The sequence below is a fragment of the Pelophylax lessonae genome (genome assembly GCF_965119305.1).
Source record: "Pelophylax lessonae genome assembly, chromosome: 4".
NCBI lineage: Eukaryota > Metazoa > Chordata > Amphibia > Anura > Ranidae > Pelophylax > Pelophylax lessonae.
In genome coordinates, this window is record NC_138771.1 from 485,652,857 (window position 1) to 485,672,378 (window position 19,522).

Below are 19,522 nucleotides of genomic sequence, written 5' to 3' on the forward strand. Positions count from 1 at the left end.
TTCTGCAAATAAGAGCTTGACATAGAATAAGACCTTTATGCGGATCTGAAGTAACCATACTGGATTGTGCCCTATATCTGATAAGGGTTTGGATCCTTCCATGAGGTAAGATTTGATGGCAGGATCCCCTGTCCATCATCTATGTGGACTTATCTTCTGAAATCCAGAACATGTTGAAATGGGACCGGGTTCAAATTATCAATTAATAAATCAAACTTATTGGCTCTTTTAAGGTTGCTGTCAACAAAAGCAGGCTGTCCCTAAATTAGGGGGCCCAGATTTGAAGATTCACATGTATAGACTTTTCATGTGTCCATAAATAGTTTGAAAGTCTAAAGGTTTTTCATATTTATATTTGTTCACAAAATGACAACATAGAACAGTTAATGTGTTTTGGGGGTTCAAGGTGTCCGCTACTTCAAGGCCTAAAAAGTAAGTTTACTTTTAAAGAAGACAGTCAGTACACCGTGCACTATACTAGCATTCGCAAAGCCTTTAAGCATTATAATGCTCGCAGTGACCATGCTGACCAATAAGAATCTTTTCTGAGTTACCTTCTTCCAGAACGGCTTCACAGAAGAAGAGGATCTCATTGGTCAGTGCAGGCTCATGGCTGTGCTGAGCAATGACCGCACGTCATTGTGAGCATTGTGATGCTTACAGGTGCCAGGGTTGCTAATGCAGTGTTAGGATTGTCTTTTTTCTCTTACCTTTTAAGCAAGATGGATAGATATGAAGGCTCAGGGATGGCATTAGGTTTTTTTTGTTTGCTGTATAAAAATTAGCTATAACCTGGAGCAGGGGATCAATTAATCTGCAATAACACCTCATCTACCATCTAAATAGCGTCTTCTGAGATCTGGGCAAATTTAAAGAGCCCTTAGTTTTGATTTGAGATTTGGTAAATGTGTTGGGATAAATTTAAATATACTTATTTAGTGTTAACCACTTGCTGACCGCCGCAAGTACATATACTGCGGCGGTCAGCCCCAGCAAGGCAAAGTGACGTATCGGTACGTCACTACTTCCCGCCGCTCTGGCGCGCGCGGTCCCGCCAATGTTTTGATTGGGTTCAGAAACGATCAGTCATCAGGTCCAGTCCAATGATTTTTGGCCTGGACCTGTTGATCGGTCCTGCCCAATCAGATTACATGCTGAGCCTGTGTAATGTAAACACAGGCTCAGAAAAGACGTGCTCTCCCCTCCCATGATGAGAGCACATCTAACTGTAAGTACTGCACCAAGCACACTCAGATACACTTAGATAGGCACATTTAACACCCGATCACCCCCCCCCCCCCCAGTTAACCCCTACACCCCCTGTCACAACACACACTGTGATTTGTGACCAGGTGTAGCGCTTGCAGCCCCCCCTTTTTCACTTAAAATACCTGCCACCCCCCCATAAAGATTTAACCCCCTGATCACCCCCAGTTAACCCCTCCCCCCTTTCACATTGCACACTAATACAAACGTAATATACTGTTTTTCTGTATTTTGTATTAGCGCGATTGTGACTTGAGTTAGCGCTAGCGAGTTAGTTTCTGTCCCAAGTAGGTTTAGGGTCCCCGCCACCCCCCCATAAAGATTTAACCCCATGATCACCCCCATGATCACCCCTACACCCCCTGTCACAACACACACTGTATACAGTATATAGCATTTTCCTATATACCCGTATAAGTGTGATTTGTGACCAGGTGTAGCGCTTGCGCCCCCCCCTTTTACAATTAAAATACCGCCACCCCCTCCCAATAAAGATTTCACCCCCAGTTAACCCCTTCCCCCCCTGTCACATTGCACACTAATAAACAAGTAATATAGTGTTTTACTGTATTTTCTATTAGTGTGTTTGTGACCTGAATTTGTGCTAGCAACTTAGTTTCTATCCCAAGTAGGTTTAGGGTCCCCGCCACCCCCCCAATAAAGATTTAACCCCCTTATCCCCCCCCTGATCACCCCTACACCCCCTGTCACAACACACACTGTATACAGTATATAGCATTTTCTATATACCCGTATAAGTGTGACTTGTGACCAGCTTTAGCGCTTGCCCCCGTTCCTTTTATACTTAGGATACCCGTCACCCCTCCCAATAAATATTTAACCCCCTGATCACATCCAGTTAACCCCTTCCCCCCTGCCACATTGCACACTAATACACACATAATATAGTGGTTTACTGTATTTTGTATTAGTGTGATTGTGACTTGAGTTAGCGCTAGAGAGTTAGTTTCTGTCCCAAAGGAGGTTTAGGGTCCCTGCCACCCCCCCAATAAAGATTTAACCCCCTGATCCCCCCCGATCACCCCCAGTTAACCCCTTCATTGTCCTGTCACAGTGTCACTTTTATAGTGTACAGTTTTTTTTCTGATCACTATTATTAGTGACACAGGTGACATTAGCTAGTGTTAGTGTCAGTCTAAAATAGCGCAGATCCCTGGCGCATAGTTAGAAATAACCCCTTGATTACCACACACACACTTCCATTGCTAGTATAGTGTTTGAACAGATCAATATCTGATCTGATCAGAACTATACTAGCGTCCCCATAGTTTAGGGTTCCCAAAACGCGGTGTTTGCACGATCAGCACTGATTCCTGCCAGCACCTGCGTTTAACCCCTCTGCTCAGCCCACCCCACCCAGGCAAGTGTAGTAAGTAATCAATAGATTACTGTCACTTACAAAAAAACACAACACACAAAACCGCTGTGTTAGCAGAGTTAGGCCTGATCCCTGCTAGCATTAGCAGTTTTTCTTGGTAGCGCTTGAAATAGTCCTTGACAACCAGGTGCTTTTATTACCTAGTAGTCACACTACTGTACCGGTAAATTTAGTTACCAAAATGTCCAAACGTTGGTACAGTAGTGCAGAGGCTTATAGTATACTGACCATGTCAGATAAGAGCGATGGGGAAGCCTCACTGGCAGAATCAGGGTCAGTATATGAACCTGATGACGGCAGCGGCTCCCTGACAGATAGCTCCGACGACGGATGGGTCCCTGTTAGACCCAGGCTTACCCGACCCCATTCTGGAGTTGTTGAGATGTAGGAATCGCAGGGTGCTCATATGCAGCAGAGTGTCGGTACTACGGCCGCTCATCCTTCTGGTGGCCTGGCAAGCACCAGCGGCCTAGTACACCCTGGACCTAGTACAACCAGCACTGCAGTAACACTTGGTGACGTGGCGAGTCCCATAAGTGCAGTGGTAGCTGGTGCGGTGGCTAGCACGAGTAGTGGCCCGCAGCCACCGCGTATTCGAAGACAGGCCCGTAGAGCCCATAGTGCCCTCCCTGATGTGCTGGCATATCCCAATTGACAACCCACTGATTCTACAGCGCCAGTACTTCCCCCGTTCACTGCCCAACCTGGAATCCACGTGGAGACAGCTGGTTTTACGCCCCTGAACTTTTTTGTGCTGTTCTTCACGGAAGATCTTTTCAGATCTATTGTGGATCAATCAAATTTATATGCACAACAATTTATCGCCGCCATGCCAAATTCGCCCCTTGCCAGACAATTCGCCTGGAAACCTACAACGGTTCCCAATTTTAAAATCTTTCTGGGCCTTTCCCTGAACATGGGCATAACCAAACAGAGTGAATTGCGGCTATATTGGTCCACTAGCCCAGTGGTTCTCAATTCCGGTCCTCGGGACCCACTAACAGGCCAGATTTTAAGTATTACCTTGGGGGATGCAGACTAGAATACTGCAATCACTGAGCAGCAAATTAGATCACCTGTGATGTAATTTAGTTATCTTGCAAACCTGGCCTGTTGGTGGGTCCCGAGGACCGGAGTTGGGAACCACTGCACTAGCCCACTTCACCATATGCGCATGTACTCTGCCTCCATGTCCAGGGCGAGATACGAGCAAATTCTGCGATTTTTGCATTTCAGCGACAATGAAATCTGTCGTCCTCGGGGAGACCCTGCATGTGATCGGCTCCACAAAATCCGGCCCCTCATAGACCACTTCAATCAGCGGTTTGCAGCCTTGTTTACCCCCAAACAAGTTGTCTGCGTTGACGAGTCCCTGATTAAATTTACTGGTCGCCTTGCTATGAAACAGTACCTCCCTAGCAAGTGTACCAAGTACGGGGTCAAGCTTTATAAACTCTGTGACAGGTCCACAGGCTATACAGTTAGTTTCCAGGTCCATGAGGGAAAAGATAGCACTGTGGAGCCCCCCAACTGCCCAGACTACATAGGGAGCAGCGGCAAGATAGTTTGGGACTTGGTGTCACCCTTATCCGGAAAGGGGTACCATTTGTACGTGGACAACTTCTACACAAGCGTGCCACTATTTAGTCTTCTTTCTGAATTACAAATTGGCGCATGTGACACCGTGCGACCTAATCGCCGGGGCTTCCCCCAACGGCTTGTAAATTCCCGTCTTAGTCGGGGGACGAGAGCCTGCTTGAAAACTGACAAATTGCTTGCAGTGAAGTGGAGGGATACACGGGATGTTTTCGTTCTGTCCTCCCTTCACGCAGACACGACGATCCAAATTCCTACGGCAACTGGCGTTATGGAGAATCCCCTCTGTGTCCACGAATATAACCTTAATATTGGAGGGGTGGACCTTAACGACCAGCTTTATACTGTGTATATATTTTGTGCAGGGGACTAATCATTTTATTAACATGTGGTGTGCGGCCTCCTCTGAGAATGCCCGTGTACTCAGCAGTGGTAATTTACCGCTGCTTAATAAGCAGACACCTTGAGTGTTTCAGTGAATTTCTGGTACTTTAACCTCGCTATATCTCACAATATTACAGTAACAGGAGGCATTCTTCACTGTTCAAAGCGTTGGTAGATCGCTTTACTCCTCAAATGGAGAAGCGATCCACACCGCTTCATAAACAGGCACTCTGTCTCCTGTGAGAATGTCTGAGAACTCAGCAGCGGATATTTTCCGCTGCTTGACAAACAGACACTGTAGAGACAGATGAGCAGAGAGTTTGTCTATTCACAGCACAGCTCTGCAAGTTTCTTCCTTCCTCTGCCTATGTGGAAGGGGTGTTTGCCTTTCTTCCAATCAGCTCACACAGTGTGTGCCAAGACTCCACACCCAGTGCTGGAACAGGAAGAAAAAATTTCTAACACAATGTTAACTTTCTAAACATTGTAGAAAGCTGGAGACAGCAGATATACAGAAAAACTTATGTGGTGAGATTTGTTTCATCTCTGTGTATCAACTGAGGCTGTTCACTTCACTTCACTTCACTGGGTATATGTGAGGTAATATGTACAATGGCATTACAGCCTAAAGAGCTTACAGTTTTTTGAGATTTTTTATATTTTAAAGTTGCACTTCAGTTTGTCAAAAAGCAAAATTTTTGTTTATGAAACGTGTTTTTATTTATAAAGACATAAACGGCTAAATATTTGTCTGTAGTGCATGTTCAAACATTAATACCATAAATAACATGTTAATAGATTTTTACTCCAAGAGTATATAATGAGTTTGGAAATTCTAGAGAAAGGCTTAAAGTGGTTATTACGCCACTACTATAAAATCATCTAATCCTCTCTGTAATAGAACAATAAGTGCAGCCTTTGTGCTACAATGTACGGTTGCCATGTTTGTGTAGTCCGGCGGCCATTTTATGGTGGTTTGCCATAGAAAACAGTGGCGGCCATGACAGCTGAGCCCTATGTGTGGTGATTTCGGCAGGGGAAGCCCCTCTTCATTCCCTGGTGCTGACTCCTGGATCCTTTCCTTTCCTGATCGCTGTACGTGCAGTGCAGATTCTCCTGGTGGCTGTGGTGCCTGGTTTCTGCGGGGTGGTGAGTCTAGTGGGGTCCTCTCCCTCTCTGATGAGGATTGATTGGGGCTCTGTGACTGGCAACTGGGTGTGCTGCCAAAGCAGTGAGGGTGTCCCTTAGTAGTGTTTTACACTTTTATGTGGGGTCCCCCTGGTGACTCATGGAATCTTTTAGAGCACATCTCCCCACCTGATCCCCTCTCTGAGGCCGCAGGGCCCTCAGGGTCCAAACCATCCATCGATGCACTGACCCCGGTCCTGGAGTCCTTTGTGTCCCGGGTGGAGTTGGCTTTTGGGCAATAGGCTGGCAAAGAAGTGCCCCCGGCCTTTCCCTGCCTCATCTGTCTCCTCAGATCCTGAATCTAATTTGCCCGCCGCGGACGTGCGTCACGCTGCATGAGTCTGCGACCGTGTGCCCTGAATCCTCAGATAGTGAGGAGGATTCCTCCACTTCTGCAACCGCGCACGAAAAGGTGCTGGGGGAGGCACTGATTGTATCTTGACCTTAAAGATGGAGGATGCAGCTGCTGCTGCCACGGAGGCGCAGGTCCCCTTTGGCACTCACAAGCCATCCAGAGCAGCAAAGGTGTAACCTTTCCCCTCCTATTTTGACAGAATTGTCACTACAGAGTAGGGGCGACCAAAGCGTCCCCTTGGGGTCCCTAAGCGCTTTGCTAGGAGATACCCCTATAAGGAGTCCCTTCCTAAGAAGTGGAATGTTCCACCGGTGGTGGACCCTCCGGTTTCCAGATGAAACAAGGCAACCATGATTCCAGCTGAAGAGTCCCCAGCCTTTAAGGACCCGGACGACAGGAAGGCGGAGGCTATAGCCCGCAATATGTACACCCTGGCTGGTTCGGCACTTAGGCCGTTATTCACCATTGCCCTGGTGTCACAGACTCTGACCAGGTGGGCTAAGCTATTACATCAGGGGGATTTTCTTGCCTCCATCGACATCAAGGATGCTTACCTTTTACATTCCAATATGTGTTCACCAGCGCTTCTTCCGCTTTGCCGTTAGAGAGGAGCATTATAAGTTTGTGGCCTTACCCTTTGGTCTCGCCTCTGCTCCTCGGGTCTTCACGAAATCTTGGCTCCAGGGCTAGCATTATGTCAGAAGGGGATCGCAGTCCTGGGCTACATGGACGACCTTCTTCTGCGAGCAGAGTCTCCTACTGCACTGGTGGAAAACCTAGAGATCTCCATACAGACCCTAAGGAAGTTCTGCTGGGTTCTGAATCTTCAGAAGTCTGCCGTGGTTCCTTCCACAAAACTAGACTATCTGGGTCTGACTCTGGACTTGGCCTTAGCCAGAGTACTCCTTCCTCTGGACAAACTCCAGAAACTGCAGGCTGCAATTCGCCTCTTGCTGTCCAGCAGATGTTCATTCCCCCGGACTTGCATGCGAGTGCGCTGCCTGATGGTACCTACCTTTTGAGGCGGTCCCGTTTGCACGGTTCCATAAGATGTCCCTGCAAGGGAGATTCTGATCAAATGGGAAAACACTTCACAGTCTCTGGACAACCAAATCCAGCTGAGCCGGTGTGCAAAAGGGTCCCTGATCTGGTGGATTCGTTCTCCGGTGCTGGGGCAGAGCAAATCCTTCTTCCCCTTGTATTGGACAGTCCTCACCATGGATGCCATCCTGTCGGGGTGGGGAGGCGTTCTCAACAGAAATTCTGCTCAGGGGGTCTGAACCCTGGAAGAGTACACTCCCTGGTGCGTACCTTTCTTCAGGGTGTTCACCATTTGGTTCCTCAAGTGCGGTCTCCGTTGCTGCCTTGGGACCTCAATTTGCTGCTTTCAGTCCTCCAGAAGTTTACCTTTTGAGATTCTTCGGAAGATTCTCTTGTTTACGTTGTCTCAGATGGTGGGAATGAAGACATTGTGTTGACTGGCTGCATTATCCTGTCGTTCACCTTACTTGGTGGTTCAAAGCGATAAGGTGGCTAACAAAACAAAAATAAAGGACCGAGAGGTCCCAAAAAAAAGCGGGACTATACCGGCATTTGGATGGTTGTAGGAATACAAACACAACACCACTATGTATAAAATATATTAATTTTATTACAAAAGGATAAAAAAACAGATCTAACAACAAGACATACATGCAAAACCTAAAATTGGTACATAGGTCCGTGTGTGTATGATTACTTGAAATCGGTAGCAAAATACCACACCAACGGATCCCAATGTATATGCAGACTAATGGTACCTGGATAAGCCAACGCGTTTCACAATTAATGTTTCATCAGGGCATTACAAAGACCAAATAGATGCTGCACTAGAAAAATATGAGAAAATACATATTACAATCATAATTTTATTATATTTGTTTGCATCAATGATTGATTATATAGTTATGCTGACCTTAGAATAGGACAGGCGGGATGAAGGTGGTTCTTTGCCCCCTGTCTGTCATTCCTTCCAAAGGTTGTCTCAGGGGTCAGGTTCCTCCTTTCCCTATCAAGGCGCACTCTTCATGGGTGCTCGGTGCCTCCCGGGCCTTCTGTCATCAGGTTTGTAAGGCGGCCAGCTAGTTGTTGGTGCACACTTTCACAAAGTTCTATAAAGTGGATGTGTTGGCATCTGCAGAGGCCTCTTTTGGCCGCAAGGTTTTGCAAGCTGCTGTTTAGAGAACTTGGTCCTCTTTGAGGATGTGTTGTTGTTTTCAGATGAGCTACAGTTGTTTTGGTTGAGCCCCTGTTGCCTGGCTGGCTACTGTTTTTAGCCTTGGGAATTTTTTGCTGTTCCCACCCCTCATGTTTAACACTGCTTTGGGACATCCCAATGGTTAAGAATATCAGGAGCTGTGTCCGTCAATGAATGAAAGAGAAAATGGGATTTTTGACTTACAGTTAAATCTATTTCTCTGATGTTTGATGTAGACACAGCACCCACCCCTCTGTGGAGTTGTATTTTCTCTGACACTGCTTGTAACAAAACTGAGTACCTATAGTAGAGAGAGGGAGTATATCCCCTGGGACTGCCCATAGGCATAGCCAGACTTTTTTTATGCCTAAAGTCCTACTCCTGTAGGGGGCAGTATAACCCAATGGTTAAGAATATCAGGAGCTGTGTCCGTCAATGAACATCAGAGAAATGGATTTTACATTGTGTTGGTGTTGCTAATGCTCTCCCCCATATTTCTCTTATGAGAGGTTTCTTTTAGTTTGGCAGGTGTGTAATAAGTTTATTTCAAGCAGAAATGTTCTTTCAAATCCTTTCAAAGTGTTACTAAACCCAGGACTCTGCATTCACTATATCTGGTCTCCCACAGTACACAGAACATGGAAATGCAATTATTTTAGTAAATATAAACTGCTAAACACCTTTTCTCATCAGCAGTATATAGCAGTCGTATGATTTCTATCAGTGCCTGGTTAACCACTTGCCGACCGCCGCACGACTATTTACTGCGGCAGTCAACCCCCTACAGGCAAACCAACGTAGGTCTACGTCGCTCGTTCCCGCCGCTCTGGGGCGCGCCCCGGGCACCGCTGTTGGTCTGATTGGGTTCAGAACCAATCAGTCATCAGGTCCAGGCCAATGATTTTTGGCCTGGACCTGTTGATCGGTCCTGCCCAATCAGATACTGATCTGTGCCTGTGTCATGTAAACACAGGCACAGAAAAGACCCGCTCTCTCCTCCCCAAATCCTTTTTGGATTCATCGAGAAGAGAGAATGGATCTAAACTGTGAGTACTACACCAACACACCCACACACACGTTAGATAGGCACATTTAACCCCCGATCACCCCCCCCAGTTAACCCTACACCCCCCTGTCGCAACACACACTATATACTGTATATAGCAGTTTCCTGTATACTCGTATAAGTGTGACTTGTGACCAGGTTTAGCACTTGCGGCCCTTCCTTTTATACTTAGGATACCCGCCTCCCCCCCATAAAGATTACCCCCCTGACCCCCCCCCCCCCAGTTAACCCCTTCCCCGTCACATTGCACACTAATATACAGGTAATATAGTGTTTTACTGTATTTTGTATTAGTGTGATTGTGACTTGAGTTAGCGCTAGCGAGTTAGTTTCAGTCCCAAGGAAGTTTAGGGCCCCGCCAACCCCCCCAATAAAGATTTAACCCCCTGATCCCCCCTGATCACCGCTACACCCCCTGTCATAACACACACTGTATACAGTATATAGCAGTTTCTTATATACCCATATAAGTGTGACTTGTGACCAGGTTTAGTGCTTGCAGCCCTTCCTTTTAGGGTTAGGATACCCGCCCCCCCAATAAAGATTTAACCCCCTGATCCCCCCCTGATCACCCCCAGTTAACCCCTTCCCCCTGTCACATTGCACACTATACACAGGTAATATAGTGGTTTACTGTATTTTTGTATTAGTGTGATTGTGACTTGAGTTAGCACTAGCGAATTATTTTCTGTCCCAAGTAGGTTTAGGGTCCCCGCCATTCTCCCCAATAAAGATTTAACCCCATGATCACCCCCAGTTAACCCCTTCATTGCCCTGTCACAGTGTCACTTTTATAGTGTACAGTTTTTTTTTCTGATCACTATTATTAGTGACATTAGTTAGTGTTAGCGTCAGTCTAAGCGCAGATCCCCGGGGCATAGTTAGAAATAACCCCTTGATTACCACATACACACACATACACTTCCATTACTAGTATAGTGTTTAAACAGATCAATATCTGATCAGAACTATACTAACGCCCCCATAGTTTAGGGTTCTTAAAACGCGGTGTTTGCACGATCAGCACTGATTCCTGCCAGCACCTGTGTTTAACCCCTCTGCCCAGCCCACCCCACCCCACCCCACCCAGGCAAGTGTAGTAATCAATAGATTACTGTCACTTACAAAAAACACAACACACAAAACCGCTGTATTAGCAGAGTTAGGCCTGATCCCTGCTAGCATTAGCAGTTTTTTTTGGTAGCGGTTGAAATAGTCCTTGACGACCAGGTGCTTTTTTTACCTGTGAGTCACACTACTGTACCGGTAAATCTAGTTACTAAAATGTCAAAATGGTGGTACAGTAGTGCAGATGCTTACAGTATACTGACCATGTCAGATGAGAGTGAAGGGGAAGGGTCACTGGCAGAATCAGGGTCAGTATACGAACCTGAAGAGAGCAGCGGCTCCCTGACAGACAGCTCTGACGACGGATGGGTCCCTGTTAAAAACACGCGTACCCGACCCCATTCTGGAGTTGCTATGGGGCAGAGATCGCAGCGTGCTCGTATGGAGCAGAGTGTCTGTACTAGTGCCGCTCAGCCTTCTGGTGGCCTGGCAAGCGCCAGCGGCCTAGTACACCCTGGACGTAGTACAACCAGCACTGCAGTAACACTTGGTGACGTGGTGAGTCCCATAAGTGCAGTTGAAGCTGGTGCTGTGGCTAGCACAAGTAGTGGCCCGCAGCCACCGCGTATTCGAAGACAGGCCCGTAGAGCCCATAGTGCCCTCCCTGATGCGCTGGCATATCCTAATTGGCAACCCACTGATACTACAGCGCCCGTACTCCCCCCCCCTTCCCCCCATTCACTACCCAACCTGGAATCCATGTGAAAACAGCCAATTTTACACCCCTGAATTTTTATGAGCTGTTCTTCACGGAAGATCTTTTCAGATCTTTTATGGATCAATCAAATTTATATGCACGTCAATTCATTGCCGCCAACCCAAATTCACCCCTTGCCAGACCATTCGGTTGGGAATCTCTAACGGTTTCCGACTTTAAAACCTTTCTGGGCCTTTCCCTCAACATGGGCACAACCAAAAAGAGTGAATTGTGGCTATATTGGTCCACTAGCCAAATTCACCATATGCGCGTGTACTCTGCCTCCATGTCCAGGGCGAAATACGAGCAAATTCTGCGATTTATGCATTTCAACGGCAATGAAATCTGTCGTCCTCGGGGAGACCCTGAAAATGATCGGCTCCACAAAATTCTGCCCCTCGTAGACCACTTCAATCAGCAGTTTGCAGCCTTGTTTACCCCCCAACAAGTTGTCTGCGTTGACGAGTCCCTGATTAAGTTTACTGGCTGCCTTGCTAAGAAACAGTATCTCCCCAGCAAGTGTGCCAGATACGGGGTCAAACTGTACAAGCTGTGTGACAGGGCCACAGGCTATACAGTTAGTTTCCAGGTCTACGAGGGAAAAGATAGCTCTGTGGAGCCCCCCAACTGCCCAGACTACATAGGGAGCAGCGGCAAGATAGTTTGGGACTTGGTGTCACCCTTATCCAGAAAAGGGTACCATTTGTACTTGGACAACTTTTACACAAGCGTGCCACTATTTAGTCACCTGCTCGAATTACAAATTGGCGCATGTGGCACCGTGTGACCTAATCACCGGGGCTTCCCCCAACATCTTGCAGATTCCCATCTTAGTCAAGGGGAGAGAGCCTGCTTGAAAACGGACAAATTGCTTGCAGTGAAGTGGAGGGATACACGGAATTTTTTTGTTCTGTCCTCCCTTCACGCAGACACGACGATCCAAATTACTACGGCAACCGGTGTTATGGAGAAACCCCTCTGTGTCCACGACTATAACCTTAATATGGGAGGGGTGGACCTTAACGACCAGCTTTTGCCGCCGTATTTAGTTACCCGTAAAGCCAGATGCTGGTACAAAAAAGTGTCTGTTTATTTATTCCAATTGGCTATGCTGAACGCCTTTGTACTATACAGGGTGTCAGGACGATCCGGATCCTTCTGAGAATTCCAGGAAGAGATCATCAATGCCTACCTGTACCCAGGAGGTGTTCCTGCCCAACTTCCCCTTCCAGATGCAGTGAGCCGGCTGCATGAGAGGCATTTTTCACATGTCCTCCCGAGTACCCCTACACAAAGATACCCCCAAAGAAGATTTTGTGTCTGTCGCAGGTGCAGATTTAGGCGTGACACCCGTTATTATTGTCCTACCTGTCCTGACCAACCTGGTCTCTGCATCGGGGAATGTTTTGAGCGCTACCACACACTAGTGGAGTATTAGTGTAGGGTACAGTACGACATAGTGTAGGGCACACTAACACAGGGTCCCGAAAGATGTTCGATGGCTATCGACATTTTGAGAGACCCTAAGCTGGAAAGTTGCAGTTCACAAAAAAAAAGGTGTCAAAAAAAAAATATAAAATAAAAAAGCCAAAAACAGTTGTCGTGTCAGTTATTTTTATGTTCTTCTACTCTTCCTACTGTACTTTTACTGTACTTTGTTTTTCATTCTTTTGTTAACTTGTTTCTCTTGCAGGTACTCGTCGGCTGCCACACTGATTTAATATATTCTGACACAAACAGCGTTTGCGCTCAGCATATATGGATACCTCTGTTGGCAGTAGCTGTGGTAGGTTGATTTCACCACTGCAGTTAAAATACCTTTAGGTATACGTGGAATATTGTCATGTATACCCGCCATTAAATAAGTGGGTTTGGATGTTTGGGCAGTTAATGGTGTGTATACTACACAATTTTCCTGTGGTGATTTCTGTTAGGTTCTCTTATTTTCGTTCACAGTCTGCATGAAAAAAAAAAACCTACACTATATGCCAAACAAGGACCAGCAATGTACTGGTACGTTGCTGGACTTTGAGTGGTTATACCAGGATGATGCCTGCAGATTTAGGCATCATCTTGGTATCATTTTTTACAGCCAGCGGTCGGCTTACATGTAAAAGCAATCCTAGGGCATAATTGGCCGCTAGACTGCTTTTACAAGCAGTGGGAGAGGACTCCACCCCCCCCCCTCCCGCCGCCTTCCGCGGTTTTTCTCGGGCTCTCCTGTCCCACCGGTTAACCCAAGAGTGCAGCCGGTGGTTCAATTATCTAACCATAGAGCTGATTGGAGACGAGAATGGCTCCAATCATCTCTATGGCCTAAGATACCGGAAGCTACAAGCATTTCATGACTTCTGTTTCGCCAGATATAAACAGCGCCATTGGGAAATTGGGAAAGTATTTTATCACACCAATTTTGGTGTGGTCAGATGCTTTAAGGTCAGAGGAGAGATCTAGAGTCTAAAAGACCCCAATTTAAAAAAAAAAAAAGAGTACCTGTCACTACAGATTGCTATCATAGGGGATATTTAAATTCACTGTGATAACAATAAAAATAATTAAAAAAAAAATGAAAGGAAAGGTGTCAAAATAACATAAAAAAGCAAAATAAATAATAAAAAAAAATCAAGCCCCCCTGTCCCCCCTTGCTTGCGCGCAAAGGCGCATGCAAGCGTTGGTCTAGTGTCATATGTAAACCGCAATTGCAGCATGCATGTGAGGTATCGCCGTGAACGCCAGGTGCAGTAGACCTCCTCTGCAAGTCTAAAGTAGTAACCTGTAAAGACTTTTAAAGGCTTTTAAAAATGTACGTAGTTTGTTGCCTCTGCACAGGCGTGCACAATTTTTAAAGCACGTCATGTTTGGTATCTATGTACTCGGCATAAGATCATCTTTTGAATTTTACAACAATTAACAATTTGGAATTATATAGTGTATTTGTGCACTAAATAATAAAAAAAATATTTTTTTCGCAGAAATTGCATTTGGAAAATCTGTGCGCAAATATCATGTGACAAAAAAATTTGCAAAATCCACCATTTTATTCTGTAGGGCCTCTGATTTAAAGAAATATATAATATTTTGGGGTTCGAAGTAATTTTCTAGTAAAAAAAAAATATTTTTTCATGTAAACAAAAAGTCACAGAAAAGGCTTGGTTTTCAAGTGGTTAGAAGAGTGGGTGATATGTGGCTAAGATTGAGCATAAAATGCTGGGACAGTTCAAAAAACTCCCAAATGACCCCTTTTTGAAAAGTAGACACCCAAAGCTATTTGCTGAGATTTTATATTTTGAAATTGAAATTTTGTGAAATGACACCCCAAAATACGTTCTGCTGCTTCTCCTGAGTACAGGGATACCACATGTGTGAGATTTTACGGGAGCCTAGCTGTGTATTGGATCCCAAAAACCAATCACTGCCTTCAGGTTTTCTAATGGCCTAAATTGTGCATGTTACTTCTGCACTAGCTGTCAGAGTTTCAGAGGCCCTAAAATTTCAAGATAGCACAAACCCCCCCCCCCCCCCCCCCAAATGACCCAATTTTGCAAAGTAGACTCTCCAAGCTATTAGCTGAGAGGCATGGTGAGTCCATGGAATTGTTTATATTTTGCCACAAGTTTCGGGAAAATTATTATTTTTTTTTGTTTTTTTACACAAAGTTGTCACTAAATGATATATTGCTCACACATGCCATGGGTATATGTGGAATGACACCCCAAAATACATTCTTCTGCTTCTCCTGAGTACAGAGATACCCCATGTGTGAGACTTTTTGGCAGTCTACCCGCATACAGGACCCCCGAAAACCAATCCCCACCTTCTATATTCCATGGACTCACCATGCCTCTCAGCAAGTAGCTTGGAGTGTCTACTTTGCAAAATGGGGTTATTTGGGGGGGAGGGGGGGTTTGTGCTATCTTGAAATTTTAGGGCCTCCGAAACTGTGACAGGTAGTGCAGAGGTGAAATGCACAATATACGCCATTAGAAAACCTGAAAGTGGTGATTGGTTTTTGGGGTCCCGTACACACCTAGGCTCCCAAAAAGTCTCACACATGTGGTATGGAGAAGCAGCAGAATGTATTTTGAGGTATCATTCCACGTATATCCACGTATATCCATGACATGTGTGAGCAATTTATCTTTTAGTGACAACTTTGTGTTAAAAAAAAATGTAATTTTTCCAAAACTTGTGGCAAAATATAAAAAATACCAGAGACTCGCCATGCCTCTCAGCAAATAGCTTGGGGTGTCTACTTTGCAAAATGGGTCATTTGGGGGGTTTTGTGCTATCTTGAAATTTTAGGGCCTCCGAAACTGTGACAGGTAGTGCGGAGGTGAAATGCACAATTTACGCCATTAGAAAACCTGAAAGTGGTGATTCGTTTTCGGGGTCCCGTACACACCTAGGCTCCCAAAAAGTCTCACACATGTGGAATCCATGTACTCAGGAGAAGCAGCAGAATGTATTTTGGGGTGTCATTCCACATATACCCTTGGTATGTGTGAGCAATTTATCTTTTAGTGACAACTTTGTGTTAAAAAAAATGTAATTTTTCCAAAACTTGTGGCAAAATATTAAATATTCCATAGACTCACCATGCCTCTCAGCAAACAGCTTGGGGTGTCTACTTTCCAAAATGGGGTCATTTGGGGCAGGGGGGGGGGGGTTGTGGTATCTTGACATTTCAGGGCCTCCTAAACCGTGATAGGTAGTGAGAAAATGCTATGAAAAATGTACGCCCTTTGAAATTTTGAAGGTGGTGATTGGTTTTCGGGGGTCCCGTACACAGCTAGGCTCTCAAAAAGTCTCACATATGTGGTATCCCTGTACTCAGGAGAAGCAGCAGAATATATATTTTTTTTAGTCATTTTTCAAACACCTGTGAAAAAAAAATTAAATATTCAATGAGCTCAACATGCCTCTCAGGGCATTCCTTGGGATGTCTACTTTCCAAAAAGTGGTAATTTGGGGGTTTTGTACTGCCCTGCCATTTTAGCACTTTATGAAATGAGATAGGCAGTCAGAAAGTAAAAGCTCCATAAATTCCAGTATTTACACCATAGTTTGTAGACGCTATAACTTTTGCGCAAACCAATAAAAATACGCTCATTGAGATTTTTTTTGTCAAAGACATGTAGCTAAATACATTTTGGCCAAAATATATGACATAAATTGAGTATATTGGATATTTTTTAAAAGACAAAGTTCTCAAAATTTTCGCTCTTTTTTTTATTAATATCGCAAAAAAATAAAAAGTGCAGAGGTGATCAAATACCCCCAAAAGAAAGCTCTGTTTGTGGGAAAAAAAAGGACGTACATTTAGTTTGGGTACAGCATTGCATGACCGCGCAATTGTCAGTTAAAGTCACGTAGTGCCAAGTTGAAAAAAGGGGCCTGGTCTTTGAGCAGCCAAATCCTCCGAGGCTTAAGTGGTTAAAGTTTGTAAGAGAAGTTTTCATTCTGCTCTGACTGTGCTATAAGACTGCAAGTATTTGATCCCCAAGCAAAACATGACTTAGTACTTGGTGGAGAAACCCTTGTTGGCAAGCACAGAGGTAAGACTTTTCTCATAGTTAGTTGGTCCACTCATCTTTAAAGAGCTTCTCTAAACCCTTAAGGTTTTTGGCTGTCTTTTGGCAACTTGTTTGAGCTACCTTCATATATTTTCTATGGGATTAAGGTCTGGATACTGGCTAGGCCACTCCATGATCTTAATGTGCTTTTTCTTGAGCCATTCTTTTGTTGCCTTGGCGGTATGTTTTGGGTCATTGTCATACTGAAAGACCCATCCATGACCCATCTTCAGTGTTCTGGCTGAGGGATGAAGGTTTTCATCCACAATATTACAATACATGGCCATGTCCATTGGCCCCTCAATGCGGCAAAGTCGGCCTGTACCTTTAGCAGAGAAACAGCTCCAAAGCATAATGTTTCCAACTTGGTCCGTGACTGTAGGGATGGTGTTCTTAGGGTCATAGTCAGCATTTTTCTTCCCCCAAACACGGCGAGTTGAGTTATTGCCAAAGATCTCTATTTTGGTCTCAAAAGATCCCAGCACATTCCCCCAATCCTTCTCTAAATCATTTAGACGTTCATTGGCATGACTGTACATGTGCCTTCTTGAGGAGGGGGACTCGCCATATTTGGAGGAAGAAAAATGCTGACTATGACCCTAAGAACACTACGGTCAAGCACAGAGGTAGAAACCTTATGCTTTGGAGTTTTCTCTGCTTAAGGTACAGACCTACTTTTCCGCATTGAGGGGACAATGGACGGGGCTATGTATTGTAAAATTCTGGATGAGAACTTTATTCCTTCAGCTAGAACACTGAAGATGGCTCATGGATGGGTCTTCCAGCATGACAATGACCCAAAACCTACTGCCAAGGCAACAAAGGAGTGTCTCTAGAAGAAGCATATTAAGGTCATGGGGGGCCTAGTCAGTCTCCAGACCTTAATCCTATGGAAAATATTTGGAGGGAGCTGAAACTTTGAGTTGTCAAGCGGCTGTCAAGAAACTTTAAGGATTTTGAAAGGATCTGTAAAAAAGAGTGGACCAAAATCCCTCCTTAGATATGTGCAAACCTGGTCACCAACTACAAGAAACATCTTACCTCTGTGCTTGCCAACTAGGGTTTCTCCACCAAGTACTAAGTCATGTTTTGCTTGGGATCAAATACTTATTTTACTCACTGAACTGCAACTCAATTTATAACATTTGTATTGTGTTTTGTTTCTGCATTTTTGGTTGATATTCTGTCTCTATCATTTAAAATACACCTATGATAAAAATGATAGACCCTTCATTTCTTTGTAATTGGGCAAACGTACAAAATCTGCAAGGGATCAAATATTTATTTTCCCCACTGTATACAGACTGATTTTACTGTTGTGGGTTTAGTAAAACTTTAAAGCTAAACTCCGGATATGTTTTTTTTATTGCATAGTTGTAGTGATCCTGAGCTGATCAGTCACTGCTGGGAGAGAGGAGCAGGGGAAGCTGAGCTGCTCAGTCACTTCTAGGAAAGGGGGGCAGGGGAAGCTGAGCTTCTCAGTCACTGATGGGAGGGAGGAGCAGAGGAAGCTTAGCTGCTCAGTCATTGCTGGGAAAGGGGAGCAGGGAAGGCTAAGCTGCTCAGTCACTGTTGGGAGAGGGGAGCAGAGGAAGCTGAGCTGCTCAGTCACTGCTGGGAGAGGGGAGTAGGGGAAGCCAAGCTACTCAGTCACTGCCTGAAAAGGGGAGCAGGGGAAGCAAGCTGATCAGTCACTGCTGGTAGAGGGGAGCAGAGGAAGCTGAGATGCTCAGTCACTGCTGGGAGAGGGAAGCAGGGAAAGCTGAGGTGCTCAGTCACTGCTGGGAGAGGGGAGCAGAGAAAGCTGAGCTACTCAGTCACTGTTTGGAGGGGGGAGCAACACTGCTGAGAAAATTAGGTGATTTTAGTGCTTCTGTTGTGAACTTTGAAGGTAAATTGTTCCACAGTGCTAGTAGCTACACAAGTCGGTGATGGCTTGTTTTAAAGCTTCTTTATTTCTTGTTAGGAATATGCAATCGCTTGAATGTCCATAAGAATGACCACAGGTATAATATGTTTATTGCAAGTGTGTACCCTAACCTCTTAACTTCTGTATCATTTGAAAGCTGTGACTAATTCTCACAACAATCACATGATCGATGGTCGGGAGTCTGTCCCACTGGCTCCCGACCGAAAGCCTTGACTGAGAGCTGTTCGTTTGCTCTCCGTACACAAACCTCATGCTGCAATGAACGCATATTTGTGGTGGCTGCCCATTAAAGACCACCTTTCTTGTTGCTGTATATCTGAATTATGTGGATGGCAAGAGGTTTAACAATTATGGACAGCCACACATTGCCTTTTTACTTTTTCCTACTTTTAATAAATCATTCCCTGTGTTATGTCTGAATCCATTGGCTAGGACAAATTGTAACACAAAATAAATAAAAAAGAAAAATCTGACTGAAGATTGTGACAAACAGAATAATTTCACCTTTTTGACAGAGAGCTGTGGTGACTTCTAACTGCCCAGCATATTCGTAGGGTCTTCTAAATTGTACAAATCAATGTCTTGACAGGCAACAGAAGGAATACTGGGTGTTGTGTGCCCCCTGGGCCGTCTCCACCAGTCTGACAGAGCCCGGAATAACTCCTGACAATACAGAAGGTCATATTATTTAGCCTCAAGTCTTT